Source organism: Lissotriton vulgaris, chromosome 5 (genome assembly GCF_964263255.1).
Source record: "Lissotriton vulgaris chromosome 5, aLisVul1.2, whole genome shotgun sequence".
NCBI classification, from domain to species: domain Eukaryota; kingdom Metazoa; phylum Chordata; class Amphibia; order Caudata; family Salamandridae; genus Lissotriton; species Lissotriton vulgaris.
This window is the reverse complement of record NC_141693.1, coordinates 836,762,613-836,780,834: the sequence shown is the minus strand read 5'-3', so window position 1 is coordinate 836,780,834 and position 18,222 is coordinate 836,762,613. Positions and strand designations below refer to the sequence as shown.

Below are 18,222 nucleotides of genomic sequence, written 5' to 3'. Positions count from 1 at the left end.
GTCTAACTAAACCCCACAGAGGAACAGGTAACCCGAGGGCGTTAACACAGTTGTCCAATCCCTGGTTTAACCAGGGTTGTGCACTGGCCAAACGACGGCTCATCAGGGCTCGCAAAAACAAAAACATATCTGAGATCAGACGTGAAAGAACAGAATACAGGAAAACTCAGAAGGTAGCCCTAAGAAACTGGGAAGATGGTATCTGGGAAGAAATTATAATAGATTTTTAATGTATTAATAAGTGGAATATATGTACTATGTATTTTTAAAACCTTTTTTTATAATTTAGAGAAATTAATTGATGATTCTTTGAATCGAATAACGATATTGGATGAAAAGTGATATCAAAAGTGCAAACATAATATATATAATATACTACTCACTATATGCTGCTGGTCACAGTATTCACATTTATGCTTGACGGTTCCAATGCTCGAGTATTTATTACATAGTCAAAACCTGAAAGAAGATTATTGAAAATGCATTAACACTAATATGACAAATACATTTCAATTTAAATTGCGAAGCATAAATCAAAACTAATTTTCAGATGCTAAAGAAGGCATTTATTTGTTCTGTTTTTTAATTTAACAATTTGTGTAGCACGCGCTGCACTGTCAGGTACTGCATGGCTAAATTCTAAGGTTTTACTCCATATCAGCCTAACAAGGTATACACAAACAGAAACAGGATGCCTCTTATATACATTTCTGCAAGTCCAAATTTTCACAACACATCGGTTTCCACAAACGTGCTGCTAAAGTCATAAAAAACTGATAAGCCCTCAAGTATTGGTATAATATTAATGGACTGCTTTTGGGGGCGGGGGTTGGGAAGGTGTGCGCATATACATATTTCCATTCACACACAAGTGCAGATAAACACAGCTATGGAACTATCAATGAGAAGATGTTTGTGCAAGTTTTAAAGTATGAACAATAATTTAGCAACATGCAAATAGGTTAAAATTCTTAAACTCTCCCCTCTCCCGCCGCGCTCCACTTTAAGACTTGTTTCTTAAAACCCACACAATTTGATAGCCTTTCACTGCATTGTATCTACAGAGTGCAATCCCACTGTATTAGGAGCATCCAGAACTAGAGCCAGTGTCAAGTGAGGTGTACACATCTTTATATGCACCATAACCTTTGTCTTCTGATGCTAAGTGCCTAATTACGATGTCGGGCAGTCTTAAGTCTGTTGTGGGACCGCCTGACCTTGTGTCAGTGGTCCCGACCGACCATTTAGGATGCGACTGAACAGTGTTCGGTCGCACTCCTATTCTTTACAATGGAAGCATGCATTCCGACCAGAATGCATTCTCTCACTGTAAAATGAAGAGGTGCTGTTCATCCCTGCTTCCAGTGGCAGGCACCTCACGGTGCCTGCCACAGGGTGCAGGGATCAACAGGGGGCACAATAGGTGCCTCCTCGGCCACCAAACAGAGACCGTGCACCTGCCGACAGCCTTTCTGTGTTGGAAAGGCTGGCACACAAAGCTGTCGGAATCCGACATTGTAATCCCTCGGGCGGAAGGAGCCAACCTTGGGATAACTAAAGTAATTCCGACTGTTGGTCGGCTCTCCAAGCCCATCGGATGACAGTCACAATGACCGGTCGGATTCCTTTACGACGACACCATCCAAATGGGTCGGTCGGAAAGGAATCCGACCAACATATTACAATGCGGTGGGAATTCCTCCGACTGACGGTCGGAGTCGTATTCTACCGCATCGTAATCAGCACTTAGCATAGTCCCCTTCACCAGATAAGAAAGATCATGATTTCTTGCCTGCTCTGTTGCCCGTCAGACCTTTTGCGCATCATGCATTGCTAGTCATAGGTGTTAACAGTTTAAATGTATGGTGGCGTATTGAAGCAGTTTCACTGCTTCCAACTGTATGCGCCCCACTTCATTTATTCTCACTCTAACTGTGGTGTCAACCATATAATAGGGAACGGAATATATTTACAATATCTCCACCTTGTTGTGATATTCATGTTACCCATGCTAATAAATCTTATAGGTTTGCTTGGCATGGATTTACCCTAGTGGATCCGTGCAATAGCGAATTCTGTACGACTATTTACCCGCTCTTCCTTTGAAAGTGAGCACTGATGGGACACAGCTGTTAGTCTTGTCTCTGATCAGTCTTGTGAGGGGCAACTGTATCTCCCTTTAAAGGCTCTTTGCCTTCCTACTTCCAACTTGCAATCTAAGCCCATTTGTAGTTTATAGTAAATCTGAAACTACCTCTCTATGCTTGCGCAATATCATAGTTTACATTCAGCTCCTCCCATCGCTTTGTCCACCTAATCTCCCCAGAAGGAAGCTGTGGACACCCTGGATGAGGAGAGAGTGGACTATGAATCATTTCAGGACAAATATATGGACATCATACAACGGTGTGTTAATCTATGAAGTCAGCCCAATCAAGCAATGGGCCCTGCTCTAAATCAAGCAATGGGCCCTGCTCTAAACAATAGAATGTTCAAGGACTGTTCCAAATTTCTATTTCCCATGTTCAGGAGGGGCATAATATATCGATGGAACAAGTCGGGCTAATGGGACAAAGCCTCTGAACTCGCACAGCTGCAGTCTTGAAACCATGCACCGTGCCTTTCAAGTACTCTAACAATGTTAAAAGGTAGGGCGCCTGTCTGGGAGTCATATAATGCACCACTTATACCCCACAATACTCCACTCTTTTCATGCCTCCATGCAGACATTTCCTTTTGCCACTGGCACATGCAGCTTTATTATATTGTGTCCCTGGTGAGGCTCCTGAACATCGAGTCCAGGATATCGTGGGGCAATAAAATCATGCACACAATATTGAGGGACCAAGTGAATGAAGGTAAGTATTTATAAGTAAATACTTACCTTCTCTACCTATGTGTACCTTGATGATATACATATATCTTGTAGGTACAAAGGAATACCTTCAGAATTTTACCCAGCACCGAAGACACCCTCAGCACTACCGAACACCTGCACTTCCAGATCCACATCGACCCCAACACCACCCTCGGAGGAACCCTCGTCTACAGACCCCCCAGACCCCGACCACAGTTCAGCGACTCCATCACTGACGTCGTCAGGACGCACGTCCTTGCTTCCACAGACTATATTCTCCTAGAAGACCTGAACTTCCACCTCAAGAACGCCCACGGCAGCAACTCCACCACCCTGCGCGCCAACCTCGCCAACCTCTGACTCAAACAGCTCAACATGATACCCACCTACTCCCCAGGACACACGCTCGACCCCACCTTCTCCTCCAGCAACCACGTCACCTTCAGCCACACTACTGAACTCCACTGGACCGACCACCGCTGCATCCACTTCTCCTTTAAGAAACACACCACGCACAACCACCCGCAACTAATCCCCCACCGCGGCTAGAACAAGGTCAACGAAGACCAACTAATCACCACCCTCGCCCGAGACCCACCAACCGACCCACCGCCCGCAACTTCAGGCAATGGATTGAGGACTGAGCCAACACTCTTGCCCCTATCATTAAACCCTCAAACAGATGCACCGAAAGGAGAGCCATCTGGTTCACCACCGACCTCCAGGAATCCAAGCAGACTTGCCGAAGACTGGAGAAAACTGGTGCCAGGAACAGACACCAGACAACCATGCAGCCCTCAAGAACGCCAGCCGCAAGCACCACCAACTCATTCGAAGCGCAAAAAGGACCTCCTTCGAAAACGGATCAACAACAACACGCACAACAGCAAAGAGTTCTTCAACATCGTGAAAGAACTCGCCAGCCCCAGCCCCAGCTCCAGCTCCGACATCCCGCCGTCGCAAGACCTGTGCGACTTCCTAGCCACCTTCTTCCACCGCAAGATTGCAGACATCCACGACAGCTTCAACACCCAGACCCGACGATAGCCGCCGACACTGCAGACTCACCGCCCCCCAACCAAACCGGCCTCCTGCTCTCCTTGAACCACGTCAATGATGACGACACCATCAAAATCATGAACACCATCCACTCCGGCTCACCATCCGACCCCTGCCCTCACCACACCTTCAACAAAGCGAACTTCACCATTGCACCCCAACTCCGGAAAGTCATCAACAGCTCCTTCGAGACCGCCACTTTCCTGGAGAGCTAGAAACACGCCGAGATCAACGCCCTCCTCAAGAAACCCAAGGCGGACCGAATGGACCTCAAGAACATCCGGCCCAATTCCCTGCTCCCGTTCCCAGCGAAAGTCATCGAGAAGACAGGCAACTGACCCACTTCCTTGTGGAGAACTGCATCCCGGACTTGCCCCAATCCGGATTCCGCAGCAACCACAGCACCGAAACCGCCCTCATCGCCGCCATCAGGGCCCTGCTAGACAACGGTGAAACCGCGGCCTTCATCATCCTGGACGTCTTGGCCGCCTTCGACACCGTCTGCCACGACACCCTACACATACGCCTCCACAACGCAGGGATTCGCAACAAACCCCTGAACTGGATCACCTCCTTCCTCACCGGCAGAGCCCAGAGAGTCTGCCTCCCCTCATTCCGAACCGAAGCCACCAAGATCACCTGCGGCATACCCCAAAGATCATCCCTCACCCGACCCTTTTTAACATCTATATGTCACCGCTCGCCAACATCAACCAATCGCACAACCTCAACATCATCTCATACACCGACGACACCCAGCTGATCCTCTCTCTCACCAAGGATCCCGCCAGCGCCAAAACCAACCTCCACAAAGGAATGAAGGCCGTCGCCGAATGGATGAAGAACAGTCGCCTGAAACTGAACTCAGAGAAGACGAAGGTCCTCATCCTTGGCTCCACCCCCTCCACTTGGAACAACTCCTGGTGGCCGGCCACGCTGGGAGCTGCCCCAACTCCCACTGTCCACGCACGCAACCTGGGGATTATCCTGGAGTCATCACTCTCAATGACCCAGCAAGTCAACGCAGCCTCCTCCTCCTTGCTTCAACACCCTCTGCATGATTCACAAGATCTACAGATGGATCCCCACCGATACCAGAAGGGCGTTCACCCAGGCCCTTGTCAGCAGCAGCCTGGACTACAGCAACGCCCTCTACGCACTAACCATGTGCAAACTCCAGAAAAGACTTCAACGAATAGGGAACGCCTCTGCACACCTTATCCTCAACATCCCCCACCACAACCACATCACTGCCCACCTGAGAGACCTGCACTGTCTCCCCGTCAACAAGAGGATCTCCTTCAAGCTCCTCACCCACGCTCACAAAGCACTCCACAACGCCGAACCAGCATACCTCAACGAACGACTCACCTTCTACACTCTGAACTGCCAGCTTCGCTCTGCTGACCTCGCCCTTGTTCCACGCATCCACCGAACGTCCACCGGCGGCAGATCATTCTCCCACCTCGCCGCCAAGACATGGAACACCCTTCCCATCCACCTGCGACAAACCCAGGACCTGTTGACCTTCAGGAGACTTTTCAAGACCTGGCTGTTCGAGCAGTAGCAGCACATCCCCCACCTCCCCCCCCTTATCGCCTTGAGACCCTCACGGGTGAGTAGAGCGCTCTATAAATAATTTGATTGATTGATTGACAGATGTGGAGTTAAGAAAAGTAGATCTGAACCTTCATTGTGCACTCTTATTTCGACATTTTGCCCCACGATATTAGTGTGTCACGATATTCTTGTGCTCGATATTCAAGAGTGCAAACACAAAGTTTGGGTGAAAAATCAAAACTTTCGAAGAGCATCTTACATTAAAGATAAACGTGCCCATCATCATTCACACATCAGTCCTGCTTTGCAGATCTCTATCGATCATTTCACAGCATAGTCCATGCACAATAGCCCATCAGCCTGATGCTGCTGGACTTAGAAACATTCCTAAAATGTAGGTTGAAAATCCAGCAAATGTAGGGGTGTCTGTGAGGATGGTGGTGGGTTCTCTACCAACAATGCTGTATCACCCATAGAAGAAGCCATTATGGGAGAAAAACGCTTAAGGTTAAAATCCATCAACTTCTCCATGTTGGAGGACGCTCTTCTGGCACGACCACCCAATGCAGGTGTCCACTGATTGCACCTGCGTCATAGTATACATAACATGCAGGGAGATGTGTTTTTCCATAGATCTGCCTTCATTTTCATGGTGATATTTCGTGGAGTTAACTGATTCATCAATGGCAGTAGACACGTCACACTAAATCGTGTGGCTGTCCTGTTATCAAGTCTTTCATTATAACCCCTCACTTTGGTGGATCCAGAATTGTTTATGCTGACAGAAGGGTTAGACTGGCCTACAGGGCAATCAGGCAATTCCAGAGGGGCTGGTCGAACAGCTCAGTCTGTGGGCCATTTATTTCGCAATTGTGGGCCAGTTTTTGACTGGGAGGGAATATTACCAATATTCTTTAGCTATCTGCTTCACTAATGGTGGCAGGTCACTTTTTATTTGGTGCCTGGACTTACTTTTTGATCCTGTGGAAAACGTGTAATATTCTATTTGGCATAAGCAGCAGCCATTTTTGCTGTGGTGTCCATTTTCTTTCCTTTGTAATTCTCCCGTCCCCTGCTGCTCGTCTTTTCCTGCCTGTGCTATCTATTTTAGTTGACTTCTTGACTCAGCTAAAAGCAATGTACGTATGAGAGTTTGTAGCTGCCAGTACATCTGTTGTCTGGCAATCATTTCTGCTACCCTAAGCACTCCTGCTCTCCCTCCCACTTTGCTAACCATGTAGTGTTTATCTGCCCTTGTTGGCTGATAACTATTTTTTAAACTGTTCTTTCCATTTCTGTCCACGTGATTACACTGCACAAAACATTTATAAAGAGGGCACTGGTTTGTGAAGCTAGTGTACTACCTCAGGCAGCACTTGAGAGTGCTGTGTGGATGTGGTCCCACTCATGAGTGATTAATAAACTTGTTATTTATTCCCAACTTCAGTGCTGATATCTACTTTGTTGGTCTTTGAACCTGTGGACAAAAGGGTGACCCTGCACCAGTGTACCCCTAAAAAGGTACATTTCCACAATACAATCCAAAAGAGACAGTCGTACAGGGTACACACAAAGGGGATTTGGGGGGCAGCCTACCAGAGGAAAGTCTGCCCCACCCCCCTCTCCTCCAGGGTATGTTGGGGAAGTGGAGAAGTTGAATGACTGCTCAAGGTTTGTTTTTTTCCTTGATTTTCAAAAAACCTTTATTAAAAAAAAAGCAGATTACGACACGTTACAGGTTATCATTTCAGCGGTTAATACAATAGCTGTTGCACTTACAATTACATTCCACGTTGCAAGGTGATGGTGGACGGAGAGAACACATTACATAGCCCATCTAAAGTGAATGGGGATTAAGGCGCATTGGGGGAAGCGCAAATGAGCTGGAGCGAGGAGGGTAATACCAGCAGTACTGTCTTGGGCATTTTGTGTGTCAGTGATGGGGGAGTCCATTAATGAGTTGTCGGTAGGAAATGACAGGAACCCATAAGTCTGGGGGCCTGCTGGCCACCAGCATCAGATCCCTAAATTCACCTAGAAGTGTCTGGCAGTGGGCTGCATCATCCAACCAATTCTTAACCGTGGGCGCCGGCTTACGCCCCCAGTGGATGGCCACCCTACACGTAGAAAGCAATAGAAGCATCGCAATTAGTTTGCGGTTGGCATCTGACATATGTTTGACGTAACCCAGGAGGCACATCAGGAGATCAGGAGTGATATATGAAGTGTGATGGCACTGATAGCTGTGCATACCCCATTCCAGAACGCTAAAACCCTGGGGCACAACCAGGCCAAGTGGGCAAAGTCTGCGCCAGGAGCCGAGCAGCGTGCGCATCTGTCGTTATCGAGTAGGCCCATCTTGTGTAATGATGCAGGGGTGCAGTTGAGTCGGTGCAAATAGTTAAAATGAATGAGCCTCAGGTGATAGTTGGGAGAGAGGTGCTTAATCTGGTTGCAGCAGTAGAGCCAGTGCTCAGGAGGAAGGTCTCTATCTAAGTCAACACCCGCAGTACGGGCGCACTCAGTATTAATGGAGGAAGCAGCCAGTGTTAGAGCGTATCGTCTAGTGACCAGCTTCCGCGGGGAGCTGGCGGAATGACAAATTCAAGGGCAGCGTTGGCTTGGGGGGCATATGGAAATGCAGGGTTATCTTCTCTGCATGTCTCTCTAATCTGATAATACAATAGCTTGTCAAGTAGAGCAGTATTTTCATGCAGGGTAAAAAACTGACGGGGTAAATGTCCGCGATGGTGCTAAGGCCTAGGTGAGCTGCATGGTGGGCCATTGCTGCTATCTGCAATGGGGCGAATGCCGGGTTGCTAGCAAGTCTCATGGAAGGTGCATACATTGTTGCGACACCACTGTATTAACGCAGCCCATCCCAGGCCCAACGCAGGCATTCAACCGTTTCAATATCGCTGCGAAGAGGTTTGGGTGGGAGAAATAGTGCGGTCTGAAGCGGCCATGGGGCAACAATGTCCGTCTCGACTGCCACATGGGGCTGGAAAGGCGTGGGGTGGCGCCAAAAGTGGAGAAAACTGGCTTGGGCACAGCCCGTAGAGCTAAAAATCTGGGGCTCCCATACCGCCCCAAACCAGGGGTAGTGTAGGAATGTCATAAGCAATTCTGTGTTGATGTCCAGCCCGGACCAGAGTGATAATGTCGGGTTGTAATTTGTGGAAGAAATGCAATGTGAGAGCGGCGGGATTGTTTACAAAGAGATATAAGTATTTTGGGAGCACCACCGTTTTAGCAACAGCAAAGGGAGTTTTTTCCACATGCGGGTCTTGGTCTCCAGCCAGTCCATTGCCCGGCCAAAATTGGACTTCTAATGTTCATCCACGTCCCTACTTAGCCAGATGCCGAGGTAGTGGGACCGACACAAACAAAGGGGTAGTCAGGGGTGAAGGGATTTGTAGCATCCATGAGGGGAAAAAAGATCGACTTGCTCCAATTGACCTGGACTCCAGATAGGCTACCAAGTCGTACCAACTCCCTCATCATGGATGCAAGATTTTCCTGAGGATTTCAGAAGCCGATGCCCCGGTGGGTGTGATGCTGATGGCGAAAAGCATGGGGGAGAGGGGACACCCCTGAATGGTGCCTCTGGAGAAAGCGATGGGGTCAGTGACCTGCTCATTTATTCGCAAGTGAGCCCTGGGAAGCGTGTATAGTAATTGTATCTTACATACAAAATTTAGACTGAAACCCAAGCATGGCAGAAGGTAGAAGAGGAAGGGCCACTCCAGAGTGTTGAAGGCTTTAGTAGCTTCCAAAAGGGCAGCCACAGCTGGGAGTGAGGGATTGATCTGGTGGAGGACTTGAAGATGGTTCGTAGATTGTGAGAGGTGGCGCGTCCCGGGATAAAACTGGATTAATCCAGGCTACCAATTAATGCCATAAGTGGGAGGAGGCGGTTGGCCAGGAATTTGGCGTAAATGTTAATATCAGTGTTGATGAGGGACAGTGGACGGTAAGAATCACAACACTCTGGAGGTTTATCCAGTTTCAAAAGAAGGGTGAGCAAAGCCTAACAAAGAGATGAGGGAAACTTCCTCATTTGAGAGAATCATTGTACATGGCGGCTAAGTGCAGGACAAGAAGAGGCGCGTATTGTTTATAGAATGCAGGAGTGAGGCCATCTGACCCGGGAGCCTTGTCACCAGGGAGCCCTGCGATGACAGTAGAAATCTCCTCCTGAGTGAATGGTTCGTCCAGGTAGTCCCAGTACTAAGCCATAGAAGTTCGATGGTATAAAAATATTGATCCATAACCTCACGAGGGGCCACTTCTACGGCAGTGTATAACTGGGAGTAGAAGGATAAGATTCCAGCAATGATTTCCGTAGGAGAAGGTGTTCTGCCAGTTGCCTCATCTTTCAGTGCCATAATGTAGGAGGAGGCATGCAGTTGCCTGAGGAGATTTGTAAGAGTTTTGCCGGGGCGGTCTTCCTCACCATAACGACGGGCCCGCGCCTCTCTACCCAGAAATGCAATCTCCCTATCCCCCTTTTCGTGCAATTTGGTAACTTTGGCTCTGATCAGCACAAGAGTGGCAGGGCAGGAATCACGGGATTGTTGGAGGTCTAGAGTTTTAACATGGTTCTCCAGAAGCTCAAGGGTGCCCCGGATGGATCTTAACACCCTAGATTGCTTGGCAATGCACTCCCCCCTGAATTACAATCTTAAAGCCCTCCCAGAGGGTTGAAGGTTACTCCACTGAGCTGACATTATGTTCAAAATAGGCAATTATGGCGCCACAAATTTCTTTGCGAAAAGCAACATCTCGGAGAGCATTAGGGTGCAATCGCCACGCAAACATATGGTGCAGTGTGAGTGGGAGCCGCAAGCGCAGGCGTACAGGGGCGTGATCGAATAATGAGCGGGCCATGTGATCCACTAATGTGGTCCAGGAGGAGACAGCACGGGTAGTGATCCAAAGGTCAAGGTGAGACCAGGAGCCCTGCGAGCCCATGATGCAGGTCCCCTCGCGCCCGTCAGGGTACGCATGCCGCCAACAAGGAGTTGTCCGACATGATGGAGTGGAGATGGGAAGTGGCCTGAGGGTGTTGAGTGCGATCTCCAGAGCGGTCCAGCGCCTGCGTGAGAGTTATGTTAAAGTCGCCTCCCCAGATCAGAGAATGGGGTCCCAGGGAGGAAATGAGCTGCCAAACTTGTGTAAAAAAGTCAGTGTCTTCTGAATTGGGGCTGTACAGTGCTGCTAAGATCAGTGGCTGATTGTAAAGGGTCCCAGTAAGGACCACATACCTGCCCTCTCAGTCAATAATAGATTGGATATTGTGCCAGGGGAGACCTTTCTGAAAAACGCCTCTGGAGTAGTTACAATAGAAGGAGGAGTATGATTCACCCCAATATCGAGATAGCAGCTTAGATGCAGTGGCAGGAAGGGGGTGCGTCTCCTGAAGAGAACAGACATCCACCTGGTGTCTAATAAGCTGCTCATGCATAATGCATGATTTGCAATGGTCTTTTAGGCCTCTAATATTCCAGGTCCAAAATGTGGTGTCCGCCATGTGGTGACATGGAATGGTTTGATAGCGGATTGCCCATAGTTTAGCGCAGGAATGACCGCAGTAAGTATTGTGGTGAACAATGTATTAAAGAGTGCATACCACAACAACATGCCAAAAACAAAACCGAAAAATAAAAGGAACACGCCTCTTGTGGGAGGCCTCAACCCCGTAGGAGAATCCCCATCTCGCCCACCACTCACTCCAACCCGTCCAATTAGGTTGAGAATCCAAACCCTCCCCGCCCAAGGGACCCCAAACTTGGAGAAATAGCTACATCGATGGGAAAGGGAATTAATCACGGGGGCATGGTTCCACCTAGCATACACCCCTGCCAATTGGACAGGGTGGCCATTCCACACTAGTAGTCGGACATTGATGAAGCAAATCGTAAGTAAGCATAGAGGGATCCCACCCCAAAAGAGATTCAACTGTGAATCGAAAGCAGTGTCACAATGACAGCTCTGTTATCCAGGCTGCATTGCAGTATAAAACCAATGGACAGTACTCCGCAACCTAGTTCATCATTGTCACTTAATTGTTCTTTTTCAGCGTTCTCAAGGCTCTTAGATGCATTACGCTTCTGCACATCCAACTTTTTGACATATGACAACGCACCCTTAGGGTCACTGAAAATCTATGTTTGAGCGCCCCTTTGGATCTTGAGATTGGCAGGGTAGATCAGAGCGTATTGCACCTCATGTTATTGGAGGAGTCTTTTAGCAGGAAGAAACTCTTAGTGGACGGCCTGCACCCACAGGGTGAAGTCGGGGTAAAACAATAGCAGATTCCCTTGATGTCGCACTTCGCCCATCTCTCGTGACGCCCGCAGCACAACGTCACGGTCATTCAACAGCTTGGCTGTGATCGGTCGAGCTGGCACTCCTGGCGGGGGCGGGGGGGGGGGGGCAGAGATATGTGTGCCCGCTCCACAATAAATACTGAAGAGAGCACAATGCCAAAGAGGTCCCGCAGCAAAGTTTCCAAGTAGTCTTTCATCCTTGAGATGTTGGTAGACTCAGGCAGGCCAGTGATGCGAATGTTGCCCCTCCTGGAGCACGCCTCCAAAGCCTCGTTCTTGGCCCTGATCAGTTCCAACACCTTGTCCATCTTGAGCAATTATTCCTTGAACGCTGTTGCTGGGTCCTCGACCTCCGACACTTGTGCCTCCAGCTGCATAATCTGTGCATCGAGCTTGTCCACTCTCGCCTTCACCTGGTCGAGGCGGTCAGGTTTGGAGTCTATCATGCCGAAGCTGGATTTAACTTCAAGCAGGAGTGCCTTCAAGTCATCATCCCGTGCCGTAGTGGCATCTGTCTGGGTGGACTGTTCTTCCGCTTCTTGTGCGAGCTCTCCTGTCTGGTTTGGCGCCTGTTATCAAATGATAGCTTGGTCTGCTCCGCATCCACCTTGCCCATATTGCTTGACTCAGTGGAGGAGGTGGGAGACTAGAAGACGACGCCCAACACCTCAGGACCACTGATGCCCCTCAGGCGTTTGCAAAAGGCGGAGCACAAGCGCAGATACACCATCAGACTAACTTTGGTGTCGGGGAGTGCGCCCTCCCTTCCCAGTGGCTTGTGGGCAGCGCAGGCCACAGAGAAAACCAGGAGGCACGGTGCAGGCAAATCCCCCCCCCAGCATGTGCTCGTCCCCTCGCGCGTCTTCCAAGGTATGTGGGGCCCACTGGGACGGAGACCCAGCCAGTAAAGTGATGCAGCTCACGAAGTGTCAGGCAAGTGGATGGTGGGCGTCAACTTGTGTCTGACGTCTGCTCGTTGTGCCTCCAATATCCCCCAGGCCTGTTCACGGGCTGCGCCAGCCCCGCAGACACCCTGCGTGATGCAGCACCCGCGGCAGATGCACCCTGAGCGGGGAAGCCAGAGAGGCCCAGTGCTCCCGCCGCAAGGCCCACGCACACACACCAGCAGATGGGAGGAGAGCTCCCTCTTCCCACCAGGCCTCATCCGCCCAGCCCCCGCATTGCAGCACCCGCGCCTGCACACAGTCCCCCGCTGCCGCAAGCACCACCACTTACTTGGGCCTCACAGTGCGCCCTGGAGCCCAGCACGGTCCCGCTCCTCTTACGTCACAGCCCTCAGGTGTTTCCTCAGCCTCGGTGCAGGTTCACACTATTGGATCGCCTCCCAGCAATGCAGATGACAATGCAGCAGCACGTCACTCCTGTGCCGCAAAGGCAGCCCGTCCCGCTGCCTCCGACTCGAATGCTGGGGCCGCCATGTTGGGTCTCTGTCACAGCAGCCTTGTGGGACGCGCCTCCGCTGTAGCGTGAAGTTTAGGGAAATGGTGCAGTCGCCGCAGTCTCTAGGGTGCAGGGACCATGCAGCTTAGGAAAAGGGGGTCCATGGAGCCCCCTGTCCGCAGGATGTTTACGGATGGATTGGCCGGCAGATCGCACTCAAGGTGCGGCCATCTTGCTGCCAGCTAAGCCACGCCCCCTGACTGCTCGAGGTTTGGACGGTGTTTGGGCTACGCATGTAGCCCAATGGTATATATACCCCCATTTTGAGGTGCCAGACACTATTTCGTCTAGGTGATACAGTGGTTGGTACCTGTATTAGCTTATTGTCCCACCCTCCCGTCCCTACAATTGGCTTGTTAATAAGTTGCCATGGTTTACCGAAGTTTATTGTTGTTGCCAGGGGCAATTCAGGCTAAAAGGGAACGGGTATGCAAGTTCACACCTCGACGAGCCAGGAAGTTTAAGGTTCTGTAGGACGTTTAATGGTTAAGAGGTTAACAGATATAGGAAGGAAGGGGTTTTAGAAATCTCAGCTGCAGTTCACTAGCCCTGGAACAAGTACGATATTGCTGAATTAAATTGTTGTGGGGGATGGGTGGGGGGGTTGAAGGGGGCATATTTTAGGGGTGGGGTTAGATAAACATAGGTGAGTAACTTTGTATAGTGAGGTTGTAGTTTTGTATGGCCAAGGTTGTTTTGTGATGTGCAGCTGTTTGAATAAAGCAGCTTTTTTCACTCAAACCTGGTGTCAGCGGTCTGTGCTGGACCCCTCTTTCCCAAAGGGTAGCCCTAGTTCTGGAGATGTGGACCACGGTTGCACTTTTTTATGACGTATGCTCTGTTAACTATTGCCTTCAAATCCAGTGTTTATTCAAGCACGCCCTTCACAAATCACACTTATGAAATCAGCAATCCATTTGCCAACTCTGTCATTGTTAAAGCATGTCTGACCTAAAACATTAAAACTATCAGGCAGATTTGAAAGACGGTCCCTTTCTACTCGAGACACTGTCAGCTTCTGGGTAAATACTTTGAAACTGACTTTTTCTCATCTAAAAAGCTATAATGTTTAAAAGTAGGTTCACAATGTTTAAAGCACTTAACAGTTTTAGAAAAAACAACATAAAGGTTGTCTGCTGAACAGTGACGGCTGCCAGAGGCAGGAAGACACACATGGCAAGACGTTATCTATCGCTGATAGACAGTGTTTGTTTTTGTGTACCAGACCGATGTCCCATCACATGATGAAGCATTAGTCAGCCTCAAGCCTTGTGACCCACTGCAGTAAGAATAATACTGCACCACAGAGCCCACAGAAGCGAGCGGTCCAGGGCCATTAAAATGGTGAATGTATGCAGAAGGGGCGTCTTTAAACAGTGGCGGCTCCTCCTCTAAGGTGGAGGAGCGTAGCCCCACTGACATGAAGCAGCAAAAGAAAGGAAAAAAATAAAATTATAATAATGTAATGTTACTATTGTTTTATTTTGTCCTCCTGCTGCTGCAGCTTGCATGAAGGGGTGGGGCTGCAAATCAGGAGGGAATGGTAGAACACTCCTAAGTGCCCAACGACTGGGCCCTGGGCCCTGTTCTCCATACAGGCTGCATTACAGCCTGCATGGAGAACATGCTAAAGGAGCCAGAAAAAGGACGCATGGGAGGAGGCGGCAGCTGGCCAGACTGCCGTCCGGTAGGTAAGTGTTACCCCACCCCCAGCGCCAACTGCTGCTCTCAGGTAGCACCAGCGACTGTTTTAAAAGGGTGTCGTGAGATATGTTATGTTATGTTAATAAGGCTTTTAAAGCACACTTTTACCCAAGGATGTCCTGGCGCTAAGCACTGTCTAGCTGGTATCCCTAGGCACCTAGACTTAGTCTGCAAACAACCATATTTTCAACCCCTTCCTGAAAGAAACGAGTTCCGTGGAGTTACTAAGATGCACTGGTAGGTTGTTCCAGGCTTTGGTGGCACACAAGATAAAACTGCTGCCACCCCACTTAGTCTTTTTTACTCTGGGAACAATCACTTGCTTTGCTTCCACAGAGGGCAGCATTCTTCCAGGGACATACCATTGAAGGTGTCTTTTCAGGTATTCCGGACCACTGCCCATCAAGGACTTAAAAACCGTGCAGAGTGCTTTAAATTGTGCACATTGTTTTATTGGGAGCCAGTGAAGGTGTTGCAATCCATTTCTAACCGAGACAAACCTTAGTGTGCCTGTTAGCAGCCTTGCTGCCGCATTTTGCACCACCTGGAGTCTGTTCAAATGTTTCTTTTGAATGTTCAAGTACAGACTATTACAATAATCCAGACGGGTCAAAATGAAGGCCGAGACTGCAATCCTAAAGCTTTCCTCGGGTAGGAAAATGTTTTTTTTCCCTCAAAATTCTGAGGAGGAAAAAACTCGTGAGACCACTCCACTGACCTGGTTACCAAACGTAAAATACATTTGTTGACTTCACTCTTATGCTTTTAAAAGATCACATAAAGATCTGACTGTTATGGATTACAGCGGCAGCATGAAGGCGACACTGAATAAAAAAGATTAGTACACTTGGAAATCAAGTACAGATTACCTGACACTACACTTTGTCCCTAAAGTGCAGTCCTGTATTTCACTGAGATTTTGCTTTATCGAGAGCAGGGGCATAACACATGCCCCAGCAGCCCCCCGCACGGTATGGGGGGGGGGAGCACGCTTCAGGGGCTCCTTCACTCAGCGGAGCCAGCAAGCACACGGCCTCCATATAATATTAAATGGTGCTCGCACGCCATTGCCTCTTCATTTATTAAATGGTTGTTGCGCATGCGCACACCTGGGCTCGGCCGGGCCTCTGAGGCTTTTCATAATTAAATGGCCCGCAGTTTTCTCCGCCGGCGCAGGCCTGTTAAAGAAAGTGTGGCATCTGATGGCCCCAGTCTGCTAGCAGCGATGTGCACAGCCTCTGCCATAGAATAGGTAGTGTACGCAGGGTCTGCAAATACATCCCCTAGTGAGGCACTCCATGGGTGATCAACAGCATGATTCACAAAGACGTGTTTCAACAAGTATTGTCGGTTTATTCAATGTTGTTCATGAAATGTCTTTCAAAATGATATTAACAGCATATCAATCAAAGCATCATTTTTCCATTGGACGGGTATATGAACTTCTCCAATGCATTTCGGGCAGGAGTGCCCTTTGTCACGGAGTGCTGTGAAGGAAGACGGGGGAAAGTGAATGTGGGGAATGAATAGAGGCAGGCGTTAAGCATTGAATGTTACTCGTGCCTATCAATGGGGGTGTGCAGGTTAAAAAACAGGTTATCTCGGTAGTGCACGAAGTACAACGTGGAGGGAAGGGACGTGTTGGAAATGTTACCGCCTGTGAATAGAAAACGGGAAAATTTACGCTGTGGCGTGCCGGGTGGTGAAAGCAACTGGGACTTACTTCAGCCAGCCACGCAGGTCAGTACTGGACAGTGGTCGAAGTGGGCAGGATCCGATCGGCAGGGCACGGTGTTTCTCTACTTCTTTAATTTTATAGAGTCCGTTCCCATACTTTCTTATTTTAAAATTGCCTCCCGGACGGCAGAAATCGCCAAGGCCGACTGAGGACGGGCGAAGCGGGCAGAGAAGGAAAATGACTCTGTCTTTTCCTAAGTGCTCAAAGAAGACAAGGACAGAGTCCAGTTCTCTGAGACCTACAGCTGGTAGCTGCCCGCCCCCACCCCTCTTTGTTCCGCCTCTTCCCTCCCTTTCTGTCTCGCTCCTCTTCATGTAGTGAAAACCGAGATTTCAAGAAACAGGTATTGTTGTAGTACTTTATTCGATAAAAAACATTTATCATAAAAGTAAAAACCACTTTCAAGTACCAACAACCCTTAAAATTCATACAAAACAGGATACAGGTTTTATATACATTAAAAACATATGTACAGTTAAAATTGGATGAACCAGTAAAACCATTAAAAATAGGATAGCAGCGTGGTCAGACACAGTTAACCTGAGATATCATTTAGCACCCTCATTTGAAATCATCTTCAGCTGCTTAGATCTTATCTGCCACGCTCTTCCCAAATATTCTGTGACCCCACACACCAAAGCCAATGATGAAACATCTGTTGTAAGAATGCGCAGGGCGTTAAGGTGCTGTCTGAAGCCCAACTCCCTACAAATTGGCCTAAGCCACCGTCTTCTTACACCCCTATAGGCTCTACAAGCGAATATAAAATGTGCTAAAGACTCTTTGGGGCATGGGCAACATGGACATGAGGTATGGTCAGGCAGGGAAGGTCTCCACTTTCCAGTAAATGAATTTAATGGTAGGCTTCCATATCTGAATTTTAAGAAAAGTGTTCTGTCACCAGATGATTGAATGAAATCCAGAAATGGTTCGAACTTTCAGGCAGACTTATTGTTCAGAAATTGATCGGTCAAAGGTCCCCACCTATGTCCCTCCAGTTCCTCCTTCAGAACCCAGTCCCAATACAATTTCTTAACAACATTTTTTGGTGGGGGGGACTGAGTCAGCCAAAGCTCGCCCAATCCCAACCACGTGACCAACTCCTTCAGCTTGCTCAGCCATCGGATCTTGGCACAGCCGCCCAAGCTGATGAGTTCATCAAATGCTGCAGCGTAATTGACTAGATCCATTGATCTTCATAAGCGCACCCAGAATAACAAAGGGTGCAGGCGGACTATATCCTTGATTGGGCGTCCGCCCAAATCAAGGAAAAGTGGTTTTAGAGGAGTTGAGGCTGGGAGTGAGACCAAATCTCGAAAAAACTTGTTCTCTGCCCTAACCAGTTCCGGGATGTTCTCGAACCCCCAAAGTTCAGAACCATAAACTGCGGAAGCCAACGCCTTCCCTTCATAAACTGCCAGGGCCGGGGCTATAGGTCTGCGGGTCGAGCCTCGATGGTCTCGTGCAATAGCTCCTGCCACTCTCTTGAGGTTCAGGAGCATTTTCGAGAC

General features: G+C 48.9%; 1 protein-coding gene across 2 annotated transcripts in view; it reads right to left on the bottom strand.

Annotated features, from left to right (window-relative positions):
- Positions 1 to 18,222, bottom strand: part of SORBS1 (sorbin and SH3 domain containing 1) — a 1,099,691-nt gene that overhangs the window by 861,500 nt on the left and 219,969 nt on the right. For both annotated transcript variants that reach the window (XM_086922349.1, XM_086922367.1), the window contains exon 2: positions 384 to 459. The gene's annotated coding sequence lies outside the window, so the exon portion shown is untranslated. The remainder of the gene's footprint in view (positions 1 to 383; positions 460 to 18,222) is intronic.